At 38.0% G+C, this 10,971-nt stretch overlaps 1 pseudogene; it reads left to right on the top strand.

Moving 5' to 3' along the window:
- The window catches only part of LOC132022348 (hsc70-interacting protein-like), a 79,491-nt pseudogene extending 70,543 nt beyond the window's left edge, over positions 1–8,948 (top strand).
- Positions 8,949–10,971: the final 2,023 nt, after the last annotated feature.

A 10,971-nucleotide genomic window follows, 5' to 3' on the forward strand; every position in this document is an offset into this window, starting at 1 on the left:
GATGGCCTCATAAAACAAGTAGGAAAGTCTTCCTTTTACTTCTGTTTCTGGAAAATTTTGTATACAACTGGTATTTCTTCTTTAAATGTTGGTAGAATTCACCTGTGAAACCATCTGGGCTGTTTCTTTCTTAAAAAGGTTTTAATTATAACTTATATTCCCTTAACAGATATAGGATTATTAGGATTTATCTTTTTCCTTGAGTGAGTTTTGGAAGTTTGGTATCTTTCAACATTTTTCCCATTTCACCTAAGATGTCAAATTTATGGGCATACTATTCTTGCTTATAATATTCTGATCTTAATATTGTGTGGTCTCAATACTTTATTGAGGATGCTACCTGATGCCTTGTGTAATACCAGGTCTTGCCATCTTGCAGGTTAATACACAAAGTATTCCCAGCTCCCTCTGAGCTCTAGGGAATGTGCTGCCTACATTTTTCTAGTGGTTCTTTCCCTAGCCTCACTTTTTCCTCTCATCCATGCACAGATCAATAGCCAACTAAAGACTGAGGGGGAACTTCTGCAGGTCTCTAGAGCTCTCTTTCTCTCTCTCTAATTTTCTCTTTTCCAGTACTCTGCCCTACAAATTCTACACACCTTGACCTCCCCAAAATATGATCTCCATCTTTTCAACTCAACAAGACTACTGTTTGAATTCCTTTTCCTGTTCTAAAGCCCGGAAACTGGCTCAGTGGAAGGCTGTGCTTGTTTATCTTCCTTCAGAGATCACAATCATTTGTTGCCTATTTCTCAATGTCAAATCCTTGCTTCATATATTTGAGCTTATTAAATAATTTTATTTACATTTTCTATGACTTTGCCTCTCTTTATATGCTTAGCATACTTCTGAGAGTGATAAATTTAAAACTCTAAGAACTATTAAATTTAACTTTACCAGCAATGAACCAGTAGAATTTGAAATTAAAAACACAACAACAATTACATCAGCATAACCCAAGGATTAAATATTTAGGTATAAGTCTAATAAAATAAGTATAAGATCTATTGGAGAAAAACTGCAAAACTCTAATGAAAGAAATCAAAGAAGAACTTAAAAAAAAAAAAAAAAGTAGAGATAGTCCATGTTTATAGATTGGAAGACTCAACACTCCAGGATGGCAGTTCTTCACAACTTGATCTACAGATTACATGTAATCTTTTTTTAAAAAGATTTTATTTATTTATTTGACAGAAAGAGAGAGAGATCACAAGTAGACAGAGAGGCAGGCAAAGAGAGGGGGGAAAGAAGGCTCCCCACTGAGCAGAGAGCCTGATGTGGGGCTTGATCCCAGGACCCTGGGATCATGACCTGAGCCAAAAGCAGAAGCTTGGCCCACTGAGCCACCCAGGCACCCCCAGATGAAATGTAATCTTAATCAAAATCCCAACAACTTATTTTCAAGGTATTGACAAACCGATTCTAAAGTTCACATGGAGAGGCAAAAACCTAGAGTAGACAGCACAATATTGAAGAAGAATGAAGTTAGAGGACGGACACTACCTGACTTCAAGACCTACTATAAAGCTACAGTAATCAAGACACTGTAGGGGGCACCCAGGTGGCTCAGTGGGTTAAAGCCTCTGCTTTCAGCTCAAGTCATGGTCCCAGGGTCCTGGGATCAGGCCCTGCATCAGGCTCTCTGCTCAGCAGGGAGTCTGCTTCCTCCTCTGTCTGCCTACTTGTAATCTCTGTCTGTCAAATAAATAAAATCTTAAAAAAAAAAAAAAGACACTGAGGTATTTGGTGAAAGAACAGAAAAATCACAACAATGGAGCAGAATAGAGAGCCCTAAAAGAGATTCACATAAATACTGACAAAGGAGAAAAGGCAATAGAATGGAGCAAAAATAGTCTTTTCAACAAACAGTGCTTTTCAACAAATGGACATCCACATGTAAAAAGACAAAGAAGAAGAAGAAGGAGGAGGAGGAGGGGAGGTGGGAGAGAGGAAAATGAGGAGAAGGAGGAGGAGAAACACCCTTTACTTTACACCCTTCACACAAATTAATTCAAAATGCATCACTACTCTAAATATAAAATGCAAAACTATAAAACTCCCAAGGATAACATAGGAGAAAACCTAGATAACTTCAGGTATGAAAATGACTTTTCGGATATAATAACAAAGTCATGATTCAAAAAAAATAATGGGTAAGCTGGACTCTCATTAAAATTAAAAATTTAGGTTCACAAAACAATATCAAGGCAATGAGAAGATAAGCCACAGACTAGAAAAATATATTTACAAAAGACACATCTGATAAAGGACTGTTATCCAAAATACATAAAGAACTCTTAAAACTCAACAATAAAAAAACAAACAATCTGATTAGAATTGGGCCAAAGATCTTAATAGAACCCTCATCAAAGAAGATATACAAATGGCAAATAAGCGTATCAAAAGATGCTCTACACCATATGTCCTCAGGGAAATGCAAATTAAAACAACAAGATACTAGTACACCACTGCTAGAATGACCAAAATCCTGAAACACTGACAACACTATATCCAGGAGAGGATATGGAACACAGAAACTCATTCATTGCAAAGTGGTACAGTCACTTTGGAAGATAATTTGGCAGTTTCTTATAAAACTGAATATACTTATACCATGCAATCAAGCAGTTGCATTCCTTGGTATTTACCCAAAGGAGCTGAAAATTCAGTCAAAGACCTGCTCACAGATGCTTATAATGGCTTTATTCATAACTGCCAAACTCTGAAGCCACCAAAATGTCCTGCAGTGGGTGAATGGATAAACTGTGATACATCTGGAAAAATGAGTATTATACAGCACTAAAAAGATATGAACTATTAAACCATGAAAGGACATGGAGGAAATTTAAATGCATATTATTAGATGAAAAAAAAAATGAAACGGCTGCATACTATATGATTCCAGCTATACAAAAATTGGTAAAAGGCAAAACATGGAGAAAGTAAAAAGATCAGTGGTTTTTGGGGGTTGGGGGGGGGAGAGATGAACAGGTAGAACACAGAGTATTTTTAGAACAGTGAAAATATTCTATTATACCATAATGATCAATACAAATTATTATACATTTTTCTAAACCCATAGAATAGACAATACTAAGGGTATACCCTAATATAAACTATGAACCTTGAATGATAATCATGTATCATGTTGGTTCATCAGTTCTAACAAATGTGCCACAAGAAAGAGAGACATTGATAATAGGAGAAGCTATGCATATGTGGGACCAGGGAGCATGAGAAATCTCTGCATCTTCTTCTCAATTTTGCTTTCAATCTTAAACTTCTTGAAAAAAATTAAGTTTTGATAAAAGAAAACAAATGTCCAAAACAAAAGCAAATACCTCAACAATACAAACCATGAAAAAAATAAAACACACACACACACACATAAAATTTCCCTTTCAAGTAAAGAAATTTCCAAGTATAGTTTAATAATTCTGTGTCAAAAATGGATCGGGGTACCTGGGTAGCCCAGCTGGTTAAGTGTCCAACTCTTGGTTTCAGCTCAGGTTATGATCTCAAGGTCATGAACTCAAGCCCCACATTGGACTCAAAGCTCACACAGAATCTGCTTGAGACTCTCTCTCCTTTTCCCTCTCCCTCTGGCCCCCCTCCTGCTTATGTTCTCTCTCTCAAATAATCTTTATTTTTTATTTTTAAAATTAAAAAAAAGATTTTATTTATTCATTTTGAGAGAGAGACTAAGCAAGGGGAGAGGCAGAGGGAGAGGGAGAAGAAGACTCCCTCCTGAGCTGGGAGCATGACATGGTGCTCAGTCCCAGGACCTGAAGATCATGACCTGAGCAGAAGGCAGACACTTATCCATTTGAGCCCTAGGTGCCCCTCAAATAAATCTTTTAAAAAAGCAAAACAAACAAACAAAAATAGATCAGATTCTTCTGTGGAGAGAGAAGTGTGTGTGGTTTTTTTTTGTTTTTTATTGTCTTAATAAAGTCTTTATTTAAAATAGCATAAAAAGCACTATATAGCTACCTCTAACTTACTCAATTTGAAATAAATTAATCATCTGCCAGTTCACAGAAAACCTATAGCTCTTCTTCTTGTCACTTATATATGCAAAACTGATTTGTTAGCTACAATGTACAAATACACTCATTGTTGATATATCCCCCTGATTTATTGCTTATTTATCAGTATATAGTATTTCCTTTTTTGGAGATTTTCATAAGAGCTATTTTGTCCTGATATTGTAATTGATACTTTTCTATCCTGAAGGATGTTGATTTATGCAAATTTTTATCTTCACAATAATAAATCCATCATTATTTTAAAGAATCATATAAGTGTATATAATATCTTTTTAAGTTGCCATTATCTTCTTCGTTGTCAAATTCCTTGTGTAGTATTTCAGATTCTTTCATAATTCTCAGTGATATCAATTTTTTAAAACATTGTCTCATTGTTTTACACTTTTTCCTTGATTCAAGTTTTTGTCCTCTCATAAATAATGTATTTAAAAATTATCATACTTTACAAATGTATATAAAGAATGTCACTAAATTTGCTTAAAATGCCCTCTCTCTTAATTATTCTGAATTATTGAAAATGTCATTTTCACCCAAGTGGGACTAAGAGTAGTTAAATGTTGACAAAATATTTGCATATTAGCACAAACAGAGAGAGAAGGTGGATAGATTTGTAAAAGCTGTATTTTTCTTCCTCAAAAATTCTTTTTAAAATTACTAATTTGGGGATTGGAGGCAAGATGGCAGAGGAGTAGCAGACTGAAATGACATCAGGTCACAGGAGTTCAGCTAGATAGTTATCAAACCATTCTGAACACCTACAAACTCAACAGGAGATCAAAGAGAAGAAGAGCAGCAATTCTAGGAACAGAAAATTGACCATTTTTGCAAGGTAGGACATGCAGAGAAGTGAATCCAGAGTAACAGGAAGATAGGCCACAGGGGGAAGGACCAGCTCCTGGCAAGCAGTGGAGCAGTGGAACATAAAGTCAGAACTTTTAGAAGTCTGCTCCACTGAGGGACATTGCTCCGAGGCTAAGCAGGGGGTAAAGTCTCGTAGGGACAGCATGGTCTCAGGTCCCTCAGGGTAAAGAAGGATCGGGGGTGTCTGAGTGTAGCAGAGCTCACAGGTAATAGAATGGGGAAGCCAACTACAGAGACGGAGACAAGGAGTGATCTCTCAGCTCAGGGTTACCTTAAACTGTGATCTTCAGCACAGCTGGGCAACTGCTCTTTGAGCAGGGACCCCACAAGTGGCAGATCTGGGGAGGCCTCCCTGGAAGAAAGGCAGTGATCTGCTGGGTTTGTAAACTCCAGGCGGGGCTGTGTGCCAGAGACAGAGACACTGGGTCACAGGCCGGGGGAGCTTGGCATGCAGCCAAAGGCCAGGGAGACGGGAGTGATTGAGTGCTTTTCTCCAAGGGCTCACTGAGGAGTGGGGCCACAAGCTCTAGACCAGAGATTGGGAGGCCGCCATTTTCATTCCCATCCTCCAAAGCTCTACGGAAAGCATACTGGGAACAAAAGCTCGAAGAGCAAACATGAGCGATTACTTAGCATGGCCCCTGGCAAGGGCGGTACAATTCCACCTTGGGCAAAGACATTTGAGAAACACAGGCAACAGGCCCCTCCCCCAGAACAGCTGCAAGAACATCCAGCCAAGACCAAGCTCCTGGATCAAGGAAAAAGTGGAACTCCAGAGCTAGGGGAAAGCAATGCTTGCAATTCCTGGCTTTCCCCCCCATGATCCTCTAGTCTTGCAAAGTTTAATGAAATTTTTAAAATATTTTTTCTTATCAAATTTTTAAAGTTTTCCTCTTTTAACGTTTTTAAACTACTTTATCTTAACAATACTTTCTTTTAAAAAATCTTTTTAAACCTTCATTATTATAGTCATATTTTATCCTTCATTGTATTTAGCCTTATTTTTTGTATACACATAGGATTTTTTTTTTCTAAAAATTTTGGGATATAATTTCTTCTAATAGAACAAAATATACCCTAAGTCTAGCACAGGGATTTGTTCTAGTCTCCAGCCTGAGCACATTCTCTCCTCTTTTTTTTGTTTTCTTTTCTTTCTTTTTCCAACCAACTTATCAAATCCTTTTTTAGAATTTTTTTTTAAATTTTCATCTTTACAGTCATATTCCATCACTTTATCATGTTTACCCTTATTTATTAATATATATATTTTTCTTTCTTTAAAAAATTGAGAGGTAGTTTCTTCTAAGAGACCAAAATACACCCAAAATCAAGTGGGTGGCTCTGTTCTATTCACCAGTCTAATATAAATATATATAAATTTATTTATTTATTTTTACACTCCTTCTTCTCACCCCCCCAGTGTGGAGTCTTCTGATTTGGTTAGCGTAAATTTTTCTGGGGTCTTTGTCACCCTTTTAGTATTTGGTTCTCTCATTCATATATTCTTATCTGGATAAAATGACAAGGTGGAAAACTCACCACAAAAAAAAGAACAAGAGGCAGTACCAAAGGCTAGGGACCTAATCAATACGGACATTGGTAATATGTCAGATCTAGAGTTCAGAATGATGATTCTCAAGGGGCTAGCTGGGCTCAAAAGAGGCATAGAAGATATTAGAGAAACCTGTCTGGAGAAGTAAAAGCCCTTTCTAGAGAAATAAAAGAACTAAAATCTAACCAAGTTGAGATAAAAAAATGGTATTAATGAGGTGCAATCAAGAATGGAGGCCCTTACTGCTAGGATAAATGAGGCAGAAGAGAGTATTAGTGATATAGAAGAACAAATGATAGAGAATAAAGAAGTTGAGTAAAAGAGAGACAACTACTGGATTATGAGAAAAGAATTCAAGAGATAAGTGATACCATAAGACAAAATATTAGAATAATTGGGATTCCAGAAGAAGAAGTAAGAGAGAGGGGGGCAGAAGGAATATTGGAGCAAATTATTGTAGAGAATTTCCCCAATATGGCAAAGGGAACAAGCATCAAAATCCAGGAGGCACAGAGAGCCCCCCTCAAAATCAATAAAAATAGGTCCACACCCCATCATCTAATTGTAAAACTTACAAGTCTTAGTGACAAAGAGAAAATCCTGAAAGCAGCCCAGGACAAGAAGTCTGTAACATACAATGATAAAAATATTAGATTGGTAGCAGACTTATCCACAGACACCTGGCAGGCCAGAAAGAACTGGCATGATATATTCAGAGCACTAAATGAGAAAAACATGAAATCAAGAATACTATATCCAGGGGCACCTGGGTGGCTCAGTGGGTTAAAGCCTCCTCCTTCAGCTCTGGTCATGATCTCAGGGTCCTGGGATTGAGCTCCACATTGGGTTCTCTGCTCAGTAGGGGGCCTGCTTCTCTCTCTCTCTCTCACTCTCTCTCTCTCTCTCTCTCTCTGCCTGCCTCTCTGCCTACTTGTGTTCTCTGTCTGTCAAATAAATAAATAAAATCTTAAAAAAAGAATACTATATCCAGCTAGGCTATCACTGAAAATAGAAGGAGAGATAAAGAGCTTCCAGGACAAACAAAAAACAAAAGAATTTGTAAACACAAACCATCCCTAAGTAAATATTGAAAGGGGTCCTCTAAGCAAAGAGAGAGCCTAAAAGTAGTAGACCAGAAAGGAACAGAGACATTATACAGTAACAGTCAACTTACAGGCAATACAATGGCACTAAATTCATATCTGTCAATAGTTACCCTGAATGTAAATGGGCTAAATGTCCCAATCTAAAGACACGGGGTGTCAGAATGGATTAAAAAACAAACAAACAAACAAACAAAAACAAAAAACCAGACGCTGAGCTAATAGCTGTGCCCGGAATTGTGTCTCAACCTCAGCTGCACCTGCTGCCTGCCACTGCCTCTGGACCAAGGACCCCTCAAAGTGAACGAGCTTCGGGCCTTTGTGAAAATGTGTAAGCAGGATCCGAGCATTCTGCACACCGAGGAAATGCATTTCCTGTGGGAGTGGGTGGAGAGCATTGGGGGTAAAATACCACCTGCCACTCATAAAACTAAATCAGAAGACTATCATGGAAGAAAAACCAGATAGTAAGAAGGCAAAGGAAAACATAAAGACAGATGAACCATTAAGTGAGGAAAGTGATCTAGAAATTGACAATGAAGGTGTGATTGAACCAAATACTGATGCCTCTCAAGAAATGGGAGATGAAAATGTAGAGTTAAGCAAGGAAATGAGGAATCAGGCAAATGATAAAAGAGTGGCTGCCATTGCTGCCCTAAATGATGGTGAACTACAGAAAGCTGTTGACTTGTTCACAGATGCCCTCAAACTACATCCTCACTTGGTCATTCTGTATGACAAGAGAGCCAGTGTCTTCATCAAATTACAGAAGCCAAATGCTGCCATTTGAGACTGTGACAGAGCTATTGAAAGAAATCCCGATTCAGCTCAGCCTTATAAGTGGTGTGGGAAAGCACATAGACTTCTGGGCCATTGGGAAGAAGCAGCACATGATCTTGCCCTTGCTTATAATCTGGATTATGATGAAGATGTTAGTGCAATGCTGAAAGAAGTTCAACCGAGGGCCCAGAGAATTACTCAACATTGGAGAAGGTATGAGTGAAAACGTGAAGAGCAAGAGATCAAAGAAAGAATAGAAAGGGTTAAGAAAGCTTGGGAAGAACATGAGAGAGCCCAGAGGGAGGAAGAACCCAGACAACAATCAGGAGCTCAGTATGGTTCTTTCCCAGGTGGCTTTCCTGGGGGAATGCCTGGTTATTTTCCCAGAGGAATGCCTGGAATGGCGGGGGTGGGAGTGTACCTGGAATGGCAGGAATGCCTGGACTCAATGAAATTCTTAGTGATCCAGAAGTTCTTGCAGCCATGCAGGATCCAGAAGTTATGGTGGCCCAGAACCCAACGAATATGTCAAAATATCAGAGCAACCCAAAGGTTATGCATCTCATCAGTAAATTGTCACCCAAATTTGGAGGTCAAGCATAATGCCCTTCTGACAAATAAAGCCCTAGCTGAAGGAAAAGCAACTTCAATCATGTAATGGATGTCACAATAATACAAACCAGTGTACCTCTGACCTTCTCATGAAGAAAGCTGGGGTGCTGTGAAGAAAATCCCTACCTTTCTGTTCCCCATGCAACTGAAACATTCTATAATGGTTTGCCATTAGGATATTCATTCATATAATGTTTTCCTACTAGGAACTACAAACTTTAAACACTTTTTAAACCTTAAAAATATTTAAAAACATTAAAAGGGTGTGTTAGTCCCTACATTTTTCTTAAAAAAGAAAAAAAAAACAACTTTCGGGGCACCTGGGTGGCTCAGTGGGTTAAGACTCAGGTCACGATCTCAGGGTCCTGGGATCGAGCCCCACGTCAGGCTCTCTGCTCAGCAGGGAGCCTGCATCCTCCTCTCTCTCTGCCTGCCTCTCTGCCTACTTGTGATCTGTCTGTCAAATAAATAAATAAAATCTTAAAAAAAAAAACAAACTTTCAATATGCTGTCCAAAAGAAACTCATTTTAGAGCCAAAAACATCTCCAAATTTAAAGTGAGGGGGTGGAAAACAATTTACGATGCCAATGGACATTAAAAGAAAGCTGGGGTGGCAATCTTTATATCAGATCAATTAGATTTTAAGCCAAAGACTATCATAAGAGGTGAGTAAGGACCACTATATAATATTCTAAGGGTCTGTAAAACAAGAAGAACTAAAAATTTTAAATATCTATGTCCCTAACATGGGAGCAGCCAACTAAATAAACCAATTAATAACAAAATTAAAGAAACACATTGGCAATAATACAATAATAGTAGGGGACTTTAACACCCCCTTCATTGAAATGGACAGATCATCCAAGCAAAAGATCAACAAGGAAATAAAGTCTGTAAATGACACACTGGACCAGATGGAAATCACAGATATATTCAGAACATTCCATTACAAAGCAACAGGATACACATTCTTCTCTAGTGTACATGGAACATTCTCCAGAATAAATTACATCCTGGGGCACAAATCAGGTCCCAACCAGTATCAAAAGATTGGGATCATTCCCTGCATATTTTCAGATCACAATGCTCTGAAGCTAGAACTCAATCACAAGAGGAAAGTTGGAAAGAAACCAAATAAATAAAAGCTAAAGAGTATCTTACTAAGGAATGAATGGGTCAACCAGGAAATTAAAGATGAATAGAAAAAAACTCATGGAAACAAATGATAATGAAAACACAACTGATCAAAATATGTTGGACACAGCAAAGGTCGTCCTGAGAGGAAGTATATAGTGAAACAAACCTTTCTCAAGAAACAAGAAAGGTATCAAGTACACAACCTAACCCTGCACCTAAAGGAAATTGAGAGAGAACAGCCAAGAAAGCCTAAATCCAGGAGAAGAGAAATAATAAAGATCAGAGCAAAAATCAATGAAATAGAAACCAAAAGAACAGTAGAACAAGTCAATAAAACTAGGAGCTGGCTGTTTGAAAGAATTAATAAGATTGATAAGCCCCTAGCCAGACTTATCAAAAAGAAAAGAGAAAGGACCCAAATACATAAAATCATGAATGAAAGAGGAGAGATCACAACTAACACCTAAGAAATACAATTATATGAACATATAATGAGCAAATATATGCCAGCAAATTTGACAATTTAGAAGAAATGGATGCATTCCTTGAGACATATAAACTATCAAACTGAACCAGGAAGAAATAGAAAGCCTGAACAGACCCATAACCAGTAAGGAGATTGAAGCAGCCTGGGTGGCTCAGTGGGTTAAGCCGCTGCCTTCGGCTCAGGCACCAGGCTCTCTGCTCAGCAGGGAGCCTGCTTCCTCCTCTCTCTCTGCCTGCCTCTCTGACTACTTGTGATCTCTCTCTGTCAAATAAATAAATAAAATCTTAAAAAAAAAAAAAATCTCCGAAAAAAAAAAAAGAGCCCAGGACCAGATGGCTTCCCAGGGGAATTCTACCAAACATTTAAAGAAGAATTAATACCTATTCTCC

The sequence above is a fragment of the Mustela nigripes genome, chromosome 7 (genome assembly GCF_022355385.1).
Source record: "Mustela nigripes isolate SB6536 chromosome 7, MUSNIG.SB6536, whole genome shotgun sequence".
Taxonomy (NCBI): domain Eukaryota; kingdom Metazoa; phylum Chordata; class Mammalia; order Carnivora; family Mustelidae; genus Mustela; species Mustela nigripes.